Source organism: Grammomys surdaster, unplaced genomic scaffold (genome assembly GCF_004785775.1).
Source record: "Grammomys surdaster isolate TR1022 unplaced genomic scaffold, NIH_TR_1.0 125604, whole genome shotgun sequence".
In the NCBI taxonomy this organism is placed as follows: domain Eukaryota; kingdom Metazoa; phylum Chordata; class Mammalia; order Rodentia; family Muridae; genus Grammomys; species Grammomys surdaster.
Window position 1 is genome coordinate 135,988 of NW_021620447.1, and position 18,852 is coordinate 154,839.

Consider the following 18,852-nt stretch of genomic DNA (forward strand, 5'->3'; position numbering starts at 1 on the left):
TTTCTTAATGTTGAGTTATATTTAGAGCTATAAACATGTAGCAGATACCATTAACCTTGGAAAATAGGTTCTTTAGTATAATTAAAAATTGAGACTTGAAGGTATATTTTAATATGGACAGCATGTTATTGCCCTAGTTTATTAAGCATTAAAAATCCTGAACTCAATAATGGTTTATAAGACACTGTGCTTCTAGAACTTCAAATGATTATTAATAGTTATGTAGATCAAATTTATAAGTGGACTGCTCTGGGGTAGGAGATACTCAGATAGCTGATAAAATATTGTTTCTAGGGATGTTGAAATTCCTAGAAGAGATAATAATTTAAATTAGTTAACCAAGTGAGAACATTTACCTCGACACATTGAAATGAGCATCATCTCAACTTATGAAGATTGGAGGAAAAATAAAGGAGAAAAGATTTGTTGCCTCTATCTCCAGGACCCAGATCACACCCCCTGCTTTTAGACATGAGCACTGATGGTTCCTCAGTCTTTGGATACAGACTCAGGTTATGCCCCATCTCCATAGCTGTGATCAATAAGGATCCTCAGTAACTTAGATTTAAATTATATTCTTCTGTAGCTTGAAGATGAGGAATCCTCAATCTTCTACATTTCCTAAATATGTAGATTAATGTCTATAATACTATTCTCCTTCTCTTTCATTCTGATAATTGAAGTTTGTATTTCTTTCAAGAGTGATACAAACTTTTGTACCAAGAGATAGTCTACAGAAATAAAATTCTAAAGACTAGTTCTAGGGGTTAGTATTTGATTTTTTGTCTTGCCATACAATTTAGCCAAGAGAAATAAGCAGAATAATTGTATTGTAAAAGAGGGTACAGTTTATAGAGGCATGCAAAAATGGATATGTGTGTGTATTATTTATCTTATTCATTTATAGTAAAACTAGCATTTAAGTGGCTTCTCCATGGTACTTTTCAAACTTTTTTTTTTAAATTTCCGTTCATTCTGCTGGACCTCAGGACTTCATTCCTGTTTTCCCTCCTACACACTCCAATGCCTTATCATCTGGAAATCAATCTGGAAGATCCTCAGAAAATTGGAAATAGATCTACCAGAAGACCTAGGTATACTACTCTTGGGCATATACCCAAAAGATCTCTTACCATGACACAGGGTCACATGATCCACTATGTTCATAGTGGCCTTATTTGTGATAGCCAGAAGCTGGAAACAACCCAGATGTCCCACAGTGGAAGAATATATACAGAAAATGTGATTCATTTACACAGTGAAATACTATTTAGCTATTAAGAGTGAGGGCATCATGAGTTTTTCAGGCAAATGGATGGAACTAGAAAATATGATCCTGAGTGAGGTAACAATGACCCAAAAGGACTTGCATGGTATGTACTCACTAATAAATGGATATTAGCCATAAAAGTACAGACAATCCAGTATACAATCCACAGAATCCAAAAGTTAACAAGCTGAAGAGCCCAGGTGAGGATGCTTCAATTTCACTTGGGAGGGAGAAGACAGTAATCACAGGGGACAGAGGGAGGTAAGGACCTGGATGGGAGATAGAGGGAAAGTGGAAAGCAGAACTTTTCAATGTTTTGAGAATTAAGAATTATAATGACATTGGTTTGTTGCAAACACTATATCCACAGCATTAGTGAGATTATTTTAGTTCACATATTTACTTGCATCTAAGTATGTTATTTGGCAGATGTAGATTCTTTGCAAGCAGAATAAAAACTAAAAGCTGATGGTATTCTAAATGCCTTCAAATTTAAAGTTGTTCAATGTAGAGGTTGTTGCTACTGTTTTTTTTTAAAGTTATTCATGCTCATTTTGAAGACCTTTACTCATTCATTGATGTCATTTGTAACATAGGCAAAAAAAACAAAACAAAACAAAAACTTTTTTCCCTCTCTTTTCTCTTCCCTCTCTCAACTCCTTTTTCCTAAATTCCTTCCTTTGATTTTGGTGGTTTACTATATAAGACATATTTTTAAAAAAAAATGGGAGAGGATTAAATACTTGTAAACTGATTTAGGAGATTTAATTAATAATGAAAATCTTTCTAGATAGATTGTGTATTGTGTGTAAGTATTTATATATATGTTAATGGGCTATTTCAAACACCTTTAGTATACCATGTTAATGTATACTAATGTTATTTTAATGTTTTAAAATATATACTATGGTATAAAATTTCTTGGTAGTTATTTGATCATCCTGAAACCCTATGGGATGGCATATAAAATGCAAGAACATTAGCAACTAACACATTATATACAGAAATGTACCCTCCTGACTGGGAGATAATGTAGTACTTTTCTTGATTTACTAAGAGAATAAAACTAGTGGAGGAGTAATGGCAAATATACACCTAGAATATATTTCCATAGTGTTACTTTCCCATGGATCATCACTTTATAACTGAATTGAGTGCCAAAAACTGAACAGACTTTGAGCCTGCATCAGCAATTTTGTAAGTACTCAAAATCTATGTAGTCCTGATATTATTTTATTTTAGGTTGTAACCTTTATTAGTATCTGAGATAAATTTGAGGTTAGCTCACTATTGATCATTCAAAGTTGCTGAATATGTGTGGATGGAGGAATATCCTAGAGAGAGAGATGAAGATTAAATCATTCAACACACAGAAGCTTTTTTGAAGCATCAGAATTCATTACATTGAAACATATTCCATCTTATTAAAAATCTCATGGCAAAGATTAAAGAAACATATTAAAGGTCACTTTAAATAAAAGTGTGGATGCTATTATATATTCAGAGAGGAATCTTCTAGATTACAAAGTCACTGATGAGCTATGCTAGAGATAATCAGCCTAGCTATGAGTTAATCATAAATAGAGAAGTTATTTTTCCTTGCCTTCATGGACATTTACTATCTGTGTGTATTCTTTAATACTTACATGTAGGCTTAGAATTTCAAAACTTATATTTAATAAAAGTTCTTAAATGTCTTAACATCACTTTTAGCACACCAGCCAGCAGACATAGTAGAAATGAACGGTTAACAGAGCAAAGGATGCAGACGTGCTTAGAATCATTTCTGTGGAATAAATCCAATCTGTGTTGTCAGGATATCAACAGTTCAGTTCATACAAATCAGCAGCAGCACAATCTACTTATTAACACTATTCATGAATCTGCAATGGCAGGACTTACAAACAGCATTCACAGATCAGAAATCGCAGGTCTATCCACAAGAAATAACACGGCTTCACTAATCAGCCCAAGTCCTTAGAAGCAGCAAGAAGTTACTAGAATATCATCAGAAGTTTTTGGTATGTTTCTCTCTATGAAGTCATGACAAACAATGACCAAGAAAGAATGATATGGAAAACCAATACCTCCCAGCATAGTCTGTGAAGACCAGGATCAGCAAAGCCCATTGATGACCTACAAAGAATAGTAAGGTTTTTCAATATCTTCCAATATTGTTCATTATCCATTGGGTTATATTTATATCCTTTCCAAACGTGTTCGCTCAAGCATCTGCTCTAGCAAATCATCACATGTTCTTTTTCTAGGATGCCTTCAGAAAAACACCATGTATTTGCTTTTAGCAAAACATCCTCACATGTATCTGCTTCAGCAAAACACGCTGTTTTTGCTGTTTCTAGAAAAGACAGTTTCTAGAAAAACATCATATGATACAACTGAATCTCCAAAGAAACTAGAAATTTCTACTTCACTTACTTCATACAATTCTCCGTGATCTTAGCAAAACCTGACCTTTGTAACACTCCCAAGTTGGTATTACTTTAGTATCAGACATGAGTAAAGACGAACTATGTGACTTTGAGTCGCGTTTTATATATTGCCGTTACTAATTTTTAGCTATATTAGTCCCCTTACCTTGAGTAGTAAAATTAATATACAAGCAACCTTTATTTACAGATCATTGCAGCTTAAATTAAGAGGGGAGAGGGCAGGAAGTAGAGTTGTAATTTATGTAATTTAATAAATTTTATAAACAAGTACTTGAGTCTAATTTAATCAAGATAGCCGAATACATAAGAATGAAAGTTTCCAAAGTTATACTCAATAAATAGACCCTGAACTGCACTGGTTAAGTGATCACTGACTGACAAATCTATTTTCTGGTGATAAGTTTACTTGATGCTATTTTTTGAGACATTTGGATCATCTGTATCCTGGATTGTTGCTCATTCCTGGAATTATTCTTTCTTTCTAATTTGTCATCAAATCTACTATAATAATTTAACTAATTGGTTGTTTATAAATGGATTGATATAATCAGGCATCAGCAATATATGTTAATCTTACTCCTAGAAGCTGCAGTGCTAGTTCTCATGGAACTCATTGGTTTATCATGGAAGCCAAACTCCTACATGCACTGCTCATCCAGAAGCTAAGTCAAATCCACTAATTTTTTTCTGAGCTATGGTAAGTTCATATGAGTAAATCTTAATTACATTTCTTTCTACTTTCTTTTTTTTAATGTTTTTTTCAACTTTTCTTAATTGGATTGAGTCAAGAGATCAGAGTTTTGTGACTGGATTGGACAGAATACAACCAGTTGGGCTTTTCACTGGAGCTAATTTCAGAGTTAGCAAGATAAGATATATATGTATATTTGCCTTGGGTAGCCATATTTAATCTTTGTATTTTAATTTACCTTTTTGATGATGTGATTATCAAGGTCAAATGGGTGTCTGCCACCTAAGATACCATATAAGATAGACTCATATATCAGAACTATGGTTTCTGGACCTAGTAATATCAGAAGCTATAATTACAGAGTTTCACCAACAGGACTACCTGTGTTCAGATAAAATGTGAGCTAAATAAGGGTGACACCAATTAGCATGCCCAACTGAATGGAGAAAAGCCCGTAAGGCTTCATTCATAAACAGAATACTATAGACAACTGAGGAAGCTGGGAATGGGAAAGGTTGTCTTTCCAACGGAAGGGTACACCAACTGGTTGTCGAGTGTCAAATAGTCCTGAAAACATGCATACAAGTACAATTAACTATATTTAGAAATATATATGTACATATATATATGCATACAATAACAATTAGTAAACAAATAGTAATATATTTGAGATAGAATGGAGAAAGCTATATAGGATGGTTGGAGGAAGGAAAGAGAAAGGAGAATGTAACTAAAATATAATTTTAAAAATAAAAATAAAAAATAGTGTTAAATTAAAAATTAAAAACAAAGAAAAAAGAAACTCCAGAAAAATTACATGCTACATGCAATCTACTTGGTGCATTGGGAAATTTAAAGAAACTCAGATTACTTCCTTAAAAGACTGTTTGTTCAAAAAACAAATGAAAACTTTAAGTAACTAACTAGATGACAGAGGAATTTTAATCCAGCTACATGACTGCTCTGGAAAAGGATCTCATTCAAAGACCTAGGTCTGTATAATCAGTTTGGAATGCAGACATGCTACACACCTTTAATTCCTCTAACTATAATACAGATATGACCTTGGAACACATCTTTAATCCCAAACAGTGTAGGTGAGGTTATTTTCTAGAAGAAGCAGCCATATTTGAGAGTGACATCTAATTGAGAAGGAGACAAAGTGATGTATCAGAGTAAGATTTGACAGAATGATTCAAAGATATACTACATCTAATTCTTCAAAGAACATCAAAGGAAAAAGATGCTATTTAAGAGGATAGTCAGTTCCATCAGTGATCTGTGAGTCAGTTGAGAGGCAGTGCAGTGGAATTGAATTAATGGCAGCTTATTTGGTAGAGTTCAGAGGCATTATTTTACCGGGACAGTTTTATAGAGACTAGTTGAAAAGAAAAGAAAAGCTAGAGATAGTTGAAGAAATAATGGGTTAAAGAATGAGATGGAGCCAGAAGATTAGGGCAGATTGCTAGAGTTAATTTGAGGCCAAGCAGAACAATTCAGTCAGAAGCTGTGAGAAGCAAGTTTGAATGAATCAGCCTAAAGAAGAATTTGAACCAGAACAGCTGAGTTGAAACAGCCAGCTAGGGTTAAGAAAGCTAGAAAATGTGATGTTATTCAGCAGTAAGCCTTAGAGATTATAATTGCATCTGGCAAATAAAATATTTACAAGAGTACAACAAAAGAGGCTATACTCATAATCTTTCTCAATATGTTAAGTTCTGGATTCTTTTCTTTCCGTCCTTCCTTCCTTCCTTCCTTCCTTCCTTCCTTCCTTCCTTCCTTCCTTCCTTCCTTTCTTCCTTCCTTCCTTCCTTTCTTTCTTACTTTCTTTCTTTCTTCTTCCCCCCTCTCTTTTCCTTTCTTGTGTGTGCATGCATGTGTGAATGCGTGTGTGTTTCTACACATTACTGTTGGCACACATTAATGATTCCCTGGTTGTAGAAGTCTGGGGACAACTTTCAGGATTCAGTTCTCTTGTTTCCCTTTCATGTGGGTTTTGGAAGTCAAATACAGGTAGTCAGGTACAGTGGCAAGTGACATTAACCAGTGAGCCAACTCATCAACCAATCTGTCAACTTCTTCATAATGATGTACATCTATGTAAGATAAAGAGACATAGAAGTTCTTAATTTATACTGTAACATTTATTTTCTAGATATTATTCTATGAAAAACAGACAAAAAGGAGAAATTTTAATTTGACATGGCACAATTTAACTAGAAATATTGTTTGGGGAACATTCTGAGGTAATGATACAACCAAGCATATTAATTGTAGATGCTGAAACAATATCAGCTTGTGTCCTGACATGACTCAATGACCAGGGCATGTTAGGTTAAAAAGCACTTTAACAGCTGAATCAAATATCTATGAACAGTTTCTGTAGTTATTTTTTGCTGAAAGAGTATTAAATTCCACTTGATCTCAACATCTTTCATAAAATTTGCTAGCATATATGACATTTGTCTTCCTAATTTGTATAAAATACTTTAACCTATTTAAACAGCATGCTCTGATGCCTCTTTCAGAAGAAACTAAGGATGATTATGTAATCATAACATCAAATTATTTTGTGTGCTGGTTTGTTATATATAAAATCGAATATTTTTGGCTATTATACTTAGCTTTACTAATTGGCTTATTTATTTATTTATTTATTTATTTATTTATTTATTTTGTAGTTCTTGAGACTGAACCCTAGGTTACTTTTCTTGTGGTTTAAGTACTACCATTGAACACTGACATAGAAGACACTTGCTACATCTTATGAAAAAGCCTCAAAAAAGTATGCTACCGAGATGAATTCCTACCTTGATTTTAATATTTTCACCAAACCATCCATCCTGCTTTAACCATTTATTTCACCTTGTTTAGACAACATTATTTGAGTCTCAAATCTCTAATTATGTCTAATTATATCTAAACTGTTTTTTCTACAAATTCATAAATATATGTATGTATATGTATAATATTCTTGTCTATTTATGATATTGCTAAATGAGATTGTAGTTACATTTAAGTGAATTAAGATTAAGACAATAAGGATAATAAGTGTATATGGACATTAAATAATTTCTCAGAAAACTGACCAAAATCCTTTTTTTTTTTCAAGTTCACAACTTGGGTTATCTTTTAAATGAGATGTTAGTTTGTCAGTTATAATACAAAACCACAATTACTATTACCTCAGTTTACTAATAAAATACATGTATGTATTCTTTATACTACAAAGGTTTCTTAATAGGAAGGATGGCTTCACACTACAGCTAGCGAGGCAATGCCTTATCTCTATGAGCAATGCATAGATAGCTGTAAATAAAAATGAGTGAGATGTAGATAAGAGACATGATGACAGTATGTTTTCCTTGTGTTTTCTGGAGCTAAAGAGATGGCTCAGGGGTTAAAAGCACTTGCTGTTTTTCCACAGGATCCAAGGTTAAATCCCTAATATCCATACTGTCTGTTGTTGCTGCAGTTTTAGAAGTGACAGTTTTTTCTTTATCCTACCTAACTGCAAATAAATGGTACAGAGTATATTAGATTTATTTAATAAGCTTGATGGAACAATAACTGAGCAGTTATTGATCTATTCTAATCCCCTAAATTAATGTGGCCACCTCTAATCCAAAATCCCCAATATACTTGCATTTTAGTATAGATCTGGCTCTATCTGCTCCATGCATGTTCTCATGTTGTCTACTAAACCGTCTTAGGTGAATCCTCTCTTCCACATCTATTCTCTCTTTTGGTCAGTCATTGGCTCTTAATTGACCAATCAGGGAATAATTGGGGAACAAAGGTTACACAACACTGAGACAGTAGATTCTTAGAAAAAGCATTACAATGTCATGTCTTGATAGTGACTGTATATGGGAACACAGAAATCAACATTTAAATAATACAATGATAATCTTTACCCTGGGGCAATAAGGCACCTGTTTTGTAACTGGTATTGCTATTTAAATAATGACTTGCAGAGAATAGCAGCAAAGATGTTATTAGTAAGCATTTTACAAATAATAGAGTCTATCTTCTAGCAGGCAATATGAATATGTTATTTTGACTAAGAAGATATAAGCACTGCTGTCTAAGCCTCACTCAAATAGTTGATTTGCAAGTAAATTTTTTTTTACTTACCTCAGCCCAAGCCATTACTTAGCAATACATGTCTAGAGTAAACCAAGATACCAAGACTACTAGTAAAATAATAAAATATGTAAAGCAGGGAAAATGCATCACTGCTGAGACAGAGGACGAATAATGGGAGAAAATTAGGGGAGATGTCGATGACAATCTAGCAGCTCAAAGAAGCTTCACTAGAATCTCCACAATGATGCTGGGATGTCGACACATGAAATGACTATTGTTAGGCCAAAAGCTTAATAATACTGCCACATTGTTAACATGAAAAGTAGGGCTAATAAACTTAATGATGAAGTAAATAATATTTCAGATGGTAAAACTATCCATAAGCCATATGGATAAACCTTGACCAAGAAGCTGACAACATGGTTTTGGTAAGACTGAAAATTTGCTGTAAATTTGTAATTTTGTATGTTTTGTGATATTGATGTTCGGTAGGCAGTGGAATAAATTGATATTATTGCTCTTAAAACACAAACAAAACTTTCTATGAGAACTGTGTAGAAGAACTGTTTTTGGAGAGACACACACATCTGAAGCTAATGTTTGCAAAAATGCATAAGGGAAATATTAGCCTAACCCTAACCCATGATAAATTTTGCTTTACCAGAATTATGGGAGAAAGGAAATACATGTTTTTTATCTACATAGAAGTAGATATAAGCAATGACTATTTACACTATTTATCAACACATGGATTTTAATTTTTTCTCATTTTAAAATGATCATTTGCTTTTAAAGATTTTTTTTGTTAAACAAAATTCACTAAAGTGAATTGTGAATTTTGATGCTGGGTTTTAAAGAGTGAAATTGCTTTTATTTGTTCTTGGCCTTCAAGGGTCTAGGGCAGTGGTTTCTAACCTTTGTAATGCTGTGATCCTTTAATACAATGTTTCATGTTTTGGTGACCCCCAACCATAAAATTATGTTCATTACTATTTTTAACTATAATTTTGTTACTGTTAGCAAAGGTACTGTTAATATCTGATATTAATGATATCTGATATACTATTTCTGTAAAAGTGTCATTCAATCCCTAAAGAGTAGTGACCCATAGGTTAAGAACCATTGGTTTAGGAGATTTTTTTTCTCATCATGATGCTTTAAAAGTTTCAGAGCAAGAGGCTGAGATGTAGCTCGGTGCCAGGAAGCCTTCTGGTATGCATAGGGCACTGGGTGTTATCACTCTCAAATCTTAAGTCAATGTGAAGAAACCGCATGTAGATGATTTGACTGATTTTTTTTTAATTTTCCAGGCAAAGGCAAAGACTAATCACATATACTGTTTCCATCACAGTTGACTCTTTGACATATAAGAGGGAGTAGGACTCTATAGAGTGAACAACTATTTCATTACTTAGGAAATCTAATGACAGCCAAAAAGATCTATTTTGACCAAAAGAGTCCATAAAATGACAAGATCATATTTTTAATTTCTCTAATATTCATCCATGGTGCTTTAGAGCAAAACTATTTATATCCAGAGAAAAATTATTTTTAAAGGACTCTTTATCTTTTATGTATGAGAAGTTGCATGCTTGTACATAAGAGCACTGCATGGGTGTTTGCTGCCCATGAAAACCAGAATCAGATGCTGGATTCCTGGAATTGGGTTACAAACAATTATAACCTGCTATGTAAGTGCTGGCAATAGAATCTGGGTTCTATTCAAGGGTAGCAAGTTTTCTAAGCTGCCAAGACAACTGTCTATCCTGAAAGAAAATATTTTGTGTGTCGGGTCATTTCTGTTGAGGTTATATCCAATGCTACTTTTGGAACAAACGTTTTGAAAGCTCAATGAAGATTGAAAGACGTATGTTGTAAATCTCTGCATAGGCCTTATGTTAGTCAATATTTCATGCTTTCTTAAGTCATAAGTCAAAATGGAAATCTTGATATCACTATGCAATATAAAGATGAGAATTACAGCTTTACTTAAACACATATGTTCTTATTGAATAATTAGGGAATCAAAGGTGAAATTTTTCAATTTATAAGAGAAAAATTTGATAGTAAGAAATGCTTCTTGGCCTGAGAGTAAACAATAACTCTGTCAACTAAATAAGTGAAAAACATATTGCCATAGTTAGTAACTGTCATGTTGACACAGCCAGAACTTATCTGAGAAGAAAGCTTCCACTCAGGAATTACATGGATCAAACTGGCTTGTGGGCATGTCTGTAGGGGATTTCCTTGACTATTAATTAAACATGGGAAGCACAAACCACTGTAAGTGGCGCCATTTATAGTTAAAGTTTTTGGCTTAGCTAAGAAAACTAGTTACGCATGAGCTATGAATGAGCCCGAGAGCAGGCAAGCAAGCAGCAGGCCTTCTAGATTCCTTCCCACATGTTTCTTCCGTGTTCCTGCCATGACTTTCTTTTTTATCAGAGCAAGAGTGACATGAGAATACATAGCCAGTGAGATATAAGACTTGAAACACAAAGAAATAGTAATACTGTGAAGCATGCCTCAGAAATCCTATAATATCACGTAGAATAAACAGCAGAGTTTCTATTTCTCGTGTTATTAAAATACAAATTGCTATTCAACAGAAATACGTAGCTTGTCACCCATTCTCTTAAAAATATCTGCCCCTCCCTCACTCTCTATGGTTTTGTTTATCTTTTTTTTTTTTAAAGAAAAGGCCAACTGATTTTATTTTTATTTTTTTTTGTTAACTCTTTTTATTGTTTCCTTTTCGTCTTTTTTTTTTTTGAACATGAAATGCTTTTTTTATAGCATGTTTTACAAGGGGAGGGGGTAAGAGGGGCCAGGTGGTGGAAAAGTACAAAATCTTCTTGGCCTGTGCCTTGAAACATGTCATGGTCTATACGGTACACTGCCTTGAATTATGATCTACCTGCTGTTCTTCAGAAGATAAGGTACACTGCTTGAGTTATGGTCTCCCTGCTATTCTTAAGATGATATGGTACACTGCTTTGAGTCTATCTGCAGTTGCTAAGCAGGATCTTGCAGTTGCCAAGCTTCAGAGGACATTGTGCAGGTGGGGAAAGGTAGGGGGTGAGGGTAAGGGCGAGGGTCCTGGCTTCTGGCATCTCCCCCTTCTCTGTTTAGTTAGAGAAGGCATCTTACAGATAAAGGATTTCTTTTAAAAAGGGAGTTTACTTATCTTAAATTAATTTCAAAAGTTTCTAGGAGTTGCAAATTGGCTAAGATCCTATTTTAAGCTCTCCACAAAAGAATTTAAATCTCTGTTCAATATTCTCAAGAGAGAGGTAAACCCTAACTTCCTCAACAGTTAATTGACAGAAGAGAGGTAATCTCACAAAAAGTAGAAAAAGCTATTTCCAATCGATATATCATATAGTCTGATTAATTGTCAGTGGTGCTATAAAAGTCCTTTGACAAAAGATTATAAATATAGATTTATATATCCTTAAATAAGGTCTTCATGACTCTCTGAGTGTAAAAGGAGCAACTGTTGGCGCTTCTGCCCTGATTTTACAAGAACTCTGAAAAATTGGCTTTAAAAATAAAAGAGGGGGAACGGTACCCCCTCAGAAGGAGCCCCCCTGAAATACTCTCCATCATGCCTTGTTCACTTTTCTCTCTCTAAAGCTGAAAGCTCATGGCAAATCTCTTGCTGACCATGTTGGTGACCTCGGGCACCACCAAGACCAACAAAGCTTTGCCACAGATATGGGGAAGGACCCTCATACCCGTAAAGGGAATGCCCCAGACCCAGTTCCCTTATGGAGCCGAGGACTGATATGCCTGTCCAATACCACAGAAGGCACAGCTAACTGGCTACCACAAATATTAATGAAAAAAATAGATACTCTCACAAAGCCAGGCCCAACCATAAATACGATGAATAATAATTTACATCCAGGGAAGAGAAATCTCCCTGAGAATCCCCTTCTTTTTTCTTTCCAGGCAAAAATGAATCACCTGGTTTTGTTTATCTTATGCTCACTAAATCTCTACTTCCATTGCATCTTGAAGTTTGCTTGGGAATATACCAATGTATGTACTTCCAACTTCCAATACCTCATACTCAATACCACATATTACAGCCACTGAACCTCTAAACCAGTGATCTTCCATTTCCCTGAAAAATTTAAATTTCTTAATTTTGGTGATTAATGAATGACTAATAGGATCCAGCTATCTTCAAACGGGACTTCCTGGTTTTTAAAGAAGATGATTTAATAAGAGAAAAAAATTATCTTATACATAGAAAGTTCAGAGTTTACAGTATGAGGGAAATGACAACATTATGTTAAACTGTGTAGAAGTCCATTTTTTTTTTTTATCAAATCCCTCTTTTCTCCTCTCTCCTTTCTGAGCTCCCCCTGCTACTGTCTTGAGATCCTCCTGCTCTCGCCTCTCACTTACATAAAAGTGAGCTCTCATTAGGTTAGTGGATTTTTATTAAAAATATGTAAGTCTTGGGCCTGCTTCCATTTGAAATTCTCCAGATCCAGACAATTTAAAGGAGAGAATAATCAACAAAATATGCTAAGTTTAAAAGGAAAAAAAAGTATTCAGTGAACAGAATTGTTTATTTCCTTCAGGACCCTTGATTTCTTCCTTCTGTTCCGTATCTTCCCTACACTGAAGTCTACATCTGTCATGTTTTATTTCTCGGAAATCAGCTTCTGTTCTTAATGGTCCAAACTGAGAAATCAATGTTGATTTCAATCAACTTCAGATTGATGCAAGAGGTCCACTGCGGATCCAAGAGCCAGCTGTGTGAAACTAAGGGAAATACAACTGTCAGCTTTTCCTTAATTATATATCTCTGCACATTTTTAGCATACTGGTGTTATAATGACCCAGCAGACATTTTATTTTAGAAAAGAAATAACGGGATAAGTCACAAAAGATTGTTTCTTAAATTCTAACTTGCCATGATCATGTTTAACAAAAAACAGTTTATTTCAGGCTTATTGTCCTGTCAGAAGTTAGTTAATTTTTTGTTAGCTTCTTAGAAATTATTTTTATATGTACAAGAATAAGATGAATGGCACTCTGGTACTTTTTGAGAGTAAATTGTTTGCAATGTAGAGTGAAACTATGCCTCTTGTCTGGCTGTGGAGGGGTCTCCTGTTCTCACAAGTTTACAACTAATCCGCTTCTTGTTTCAACTGACCTTGGTTCTAGGGAGTAGAGGCTCAATGCTGTCAGATTATTTTCTCCCTCATAGCGGGATACATCTGTTTAGCTTTTAGGGTTGTAACAAAAGAAGGTACCTTATTTTGCATTTCACTTTACCAGCACCTTCTATGAGAGGCTACATTTGCTTTGCCTGGCTACCATTTAGACATTTTGTATCCTTATATTTGTTACTTCATCTAAAAGCATATAGAAGCATCACAGAACAGAAAAGAAGAGTGTTGGAGTCATCAAGGAAAGCAGTAAGGGAACTGTCCACAGTTTGTTATCGTCACCAAACCATAGTTTCACTTTATATAATACTTTAAAATAACTGTGATTTAAATACAGAAAACTTCAGAAGAAAAGCACAATATGACTTATATACCTGGGTTCTCTGTCTCCTCCATTATAAAAAGCTACCAGTGGACACAATTTGATAGGCCGTGACCATAGTTTATATAGGGTTCATGCTAGATTATTTAATAAATACATTATGCATGTGTATATAAACATATGCCATTATTATATTATTCAGTCACTGTATGTTACTTATTTGTACAGATTCCATGGTCACTAGTAATTCTTTAATGACATCACTGTGTTCTTTTTTCAGGAATGTCATGTAGTTGACTATAATGGGAGTATGAATATGTCTATAAAGTTGTGTTCTTCAACTTGACAATATGCCTTTAAAACTCCTGACAGTTATGTGATAATTCAATATTCTTTCAGAACTAAATAATATTCCATTGCTTAGAAGTATCAGATTACATATTCTTTTCTGCCGGATATTGTGGTTGTCTCCAGCTTATGGTAATTATGAAGATATCTATAAATATTCATGAGCAAGTTTCTTCTAGAAATGTGGGATTTTTTTTTTACTTGTCTTGGGTGACTACCAAGTAGTATAATCTCACATCTCTACTTTAAAACTAATCTACGTTTAGAATGTATTTAGTTTTAGCTCAAAAGATATCAAGCTTTCTTCCTATTGGCAATTGAAACTTTTTATCAAAAGTGAAGGGAAGGAACTCGTGCTCTTACAGTGGCTATCATCATGTCACATTGTACTTAGGAAGTATTTCATCATTTCAGTGTGTAGTTAACATATTCAACACATGAGATTTTGTATGATTTTTATGTTTTATCGATTATTTTTATTCAAATTACTTTGTTATTTTACACTCCAGTCATTACCCTCTCCTGGTCCACCCTACCCTCCCACAGTTCCTCATCCGATTCCTCCTCTCCCCTGTCTCCAAGAGGATGTCCCCACCCCAACCCCCATCAAGACTTTATCATCTGTAAATCTTACATGATGAGACGCCTGTTTAAGCCCCAGGCAATGTTTCAATAGAGCTGCTTATTATATTGTCATTAAGTTAGAATTTTGATTATTTTTTGGAAGGCAGTCTTTTGTAAATGAAATACCCTTTTGCAGATGGATCTCTGCAATGTTGTCTGCTTTACTATTTATATACTGTCTATCTATGAACAGAAGATTTTAACTCTAGTTAGAGTATCAGCTTACTGGTTAATGCTTCCACTGATCAGGCATTTTGTTTTGTTATAGGTTGTAACCACTGCAACAGTCAAGGTCATCTTATAAGATATGTGTTCTACAGGGAGTTGTATGATATGTTTCAATTATTTTTCCTCTCTCTCTCTCTCTCTCTCTCTCTCTGTCTCTCTCACACACAGACACACACACACACACACACACACACACACACACACACACACACGTCTTATTTTTGTCCCATTTGTCCATTGATTCTTATCTACTGTTTACTGCCATGGTGTCATCATTCCTCAGCTTTACGGAAAGTGTTGGAGTTGAAAATAATGTTATTTCAATCAAGTTCTACTGTAATTGTATGTTGTCTTTTTTATTGTATTTGGTCTTTAGCCTTCTGTATGTACTTCATGTTGTCAATATCTTCAAGTAACTTGCTACAATTTTTACAGGGATGGCCTTGCACCAATGCGGAAATGTAAGGACTGTGTGAAACTGCTTGATTTTCTACTTGTAAGCACAGATCACCTCTGTACTTTACTCAGTTCTTCAGTTGCTTTCACTGGGTTGTTTAGTTCTCTTAGTATAAATCCTGCATAAATTTCTATGAGAGCTATATCCTAAACATTGCATATTTTGAGGAGTGTTAATGCAAACAGCATGCTCCTTTAATATTCAAATTATAGTGGTGTTTTGTTGACTTACACAAAATGATATTTTTCCTTTTCTAAAAATCTATTTTTAATTTTTTAATGTATATTTTATTTACATTTCAGATGTTATACTCTTACTCCATTTCCCCCCTCTAAGGAACCCCCTATCCCATCCCCCCTCCTCCTGCTTCTATGAGGATGTTACCCCACCTACCCCCTCCCACCTCCCCACCCTTGAAATCCATGGCATCCAGCCTTCATGAGACCAAGAATCTCCTCTCCCACCTATGCCTGACAAGGCCATCCTCCCTTACATATATAGCTAGAGGCATGGGTCCCTCCCTATGTGCACCCAAGCTGGTGGTTTAGACCCTGGGAGCTCTGGTTGGTTCTTATTGTTGCTTTCCTCATGGGGTCACAAACCCTTTCAGCTCCTTCAGTCTTATTTCTAACTCCTCCATTGGTAACCCCTTGATCAGTTCAATGGTCAGCTGTGAGCATATGCCTCTGAATATGTCAAACTCTGGCAGACCTATAAGGAGACAGCTATATCAGGCTCTGGTCAGCATGCACTTCCTGACATCCACATCAACCTTTAGTGACTGTACATGGAATGGATACCCAGGTGGAATGGTCTCCAGACAGCCCCTCTTTCAGTTTCTGTCCCACACTTTGTCTCTATATTTGCTCACTTGAGTATGTTTTTATTCCTTCTAAGAAGGATCGAAGCACCCACACTTTGTTCTTTCTTCTTCATGAGCTTCATATGATCTGTGAATTGATTCTTGGATATTTCAAGCTTCTGGGCTAATATCCAATTATCAGCGAGTGAATACCATGTGTGTTCTTTTGTGATTGGGTTACCTCACTCAGGATGATATTTTCTAGTTCCATCCATTTGCCTAAGAATTTCATTGTTTTTAACAGCTGAGTAATATTCCACTGGGTAAATGTACCACATTTTCTTATCCGTTCCTCTGCTGAAGGAGATCTGGGTTCTTTCCAGTTTCTGGCTATTATAAATAAGGCTGCTATGAACATAGTGGAGCATATGTCCTTGTTGTATGTCAGAGCATCTTCTGGGTATATGCCCAGGAGTGGTATAGCTGGGTCCTCAGGTAATGCTTTGTCCAATTTTCTGAGGAACTGCCAGGCTGATTTCAAGAGTGGTTGCACCAACTTGCAATCCCATCAACAATGGAGGAGTGTTCCTCTTTCTCTACATCCTCATCAGCATCTGCTATCACCTGAGTTTTTGATCTTAGCCATTTTGACTAGTGTGAGTTGGGATATCAGGATTGTTTTGATTTGCATTTCTCTGATGATTAAGGATGCTGAACATTTCTTTAGGTGCTTCTCAGCCATTCGAATTTCCTCAGTTGAGAATTCCTTGTTTAGCTGTTTACCCCATTTTTAATAGGGTTATTTGGTTGTCTGGAGTCTAATTTCTTGAGTTCTTTGTATATATTGGATATTAGCCCTCTATTGGATATGGGATTGGTAAAGTTCTTTACCGAATCAGTTGGTTGATATTTTGTCCTGTTGACAGTGTCCTTTGCCTTACAGAAACTTTGCAGTTTTATGAGGTCTCATTTGTCATTTCTTGATCTTAGAGCATAAGACATTGGTGTCTGTAGCATGCTTGAAAAGTGCATCTTGCTGAGCTATACTTCTGAGAACACTTCCTATCTTGTTCCTGATGTTGGTGCAAAAGTTTCTATTCTCTCAGTATTATGTATGAAGGTTTTTTCTTTTACTTTGTGTGTGTGTGTGTGTTTTAATTATTATTTTAAGATTATAATTTAAGTTCAACATTTTTTCTTACCTTTCTTCCCTCAAACATTTCTGAATAATCTTCCCTAGTCTCCTTCAAGTTCATGACCTCTGGTTTTTTCCTCTAATGGTGCATGCATATAGGTATATGTATAAACATATATATTCCTAAATATAACTTCTCCTGCCCATATAATGGTACCTGTATGTAGTTTCCAGGCCTGAACGTTTGTTACTAGATGAAGAATTCACGTTCTCTCCCCTAGAGTACTCTCAGTGGGAAAGAAAACTGAAAGCATAAGCTTTGCACTAAATGGATGGAAATGGAAAGATCACATTGAATGATGCAACCTAGACCCAGAATGAAAAAGCATTGCACATTTCCTCTTATTGTAGGCTCCTGGGTTCAAATCATATGTGAGTACATAGCCTATAGTAACACAGAGACCAGGAAATTTAAGGGGGACTATTACCAAGAGTGAAGGATTGGAAAACCATAGAGATGATACAAGTAATCTGATAAGGGCAATGGTAAAAGAAGGACTCCTTAGGGAGAGGGAGAGAAGGAAACATAGAATGTGTCTTTTGGTTTTATTTTATAAAAGTCCTTCGTCAAAATTAGAAAATCGTATGTCCTCTAGAGCTGGGACATTTCACACTGGAGTAGCACATTCTGTGAGATGATTATTTTTACATCTGATGTTGTGATCATGCCAAAAACAGCATCGTTTTTAACTGATGATGTAACAGATGCCACTATCCTATTTCTCCTTTTGTCCCCTCTCGCTTCCCCCAGCCTTTCCTTTCTATCTTCCTTCTCCTTATTCTTCTTCACATGTTCCACAAAGAGGGAGAAATTCTCATTTAGCACCAATTTTCCTGATAGCAGTACACTGAGGTGAGAATGCTTTGAGTGTGTGTGTGTTTGTGTGTGTGTGTACATATACATGTACCAGTAATTTATCTCTTCAGCAGTTATAGTATTGTTGACTTTGATACCAAATACTTACACCATATTATATACATAGCAGTATTCACATTTAGGGACAGGCATGTGTACATAAGGAAGATTATGTTTAAATGTTGAGGAAATAATTATTGAATTGAATATTTCAATATAAACATTTAAAATGTAATGGGAGGAAGTACTCGAAAGTATATGTGTGTATGTAATGAATAGAATAAGGAAATTATAAAAAGATATAAGATGTATGCATATAATTTACTATACC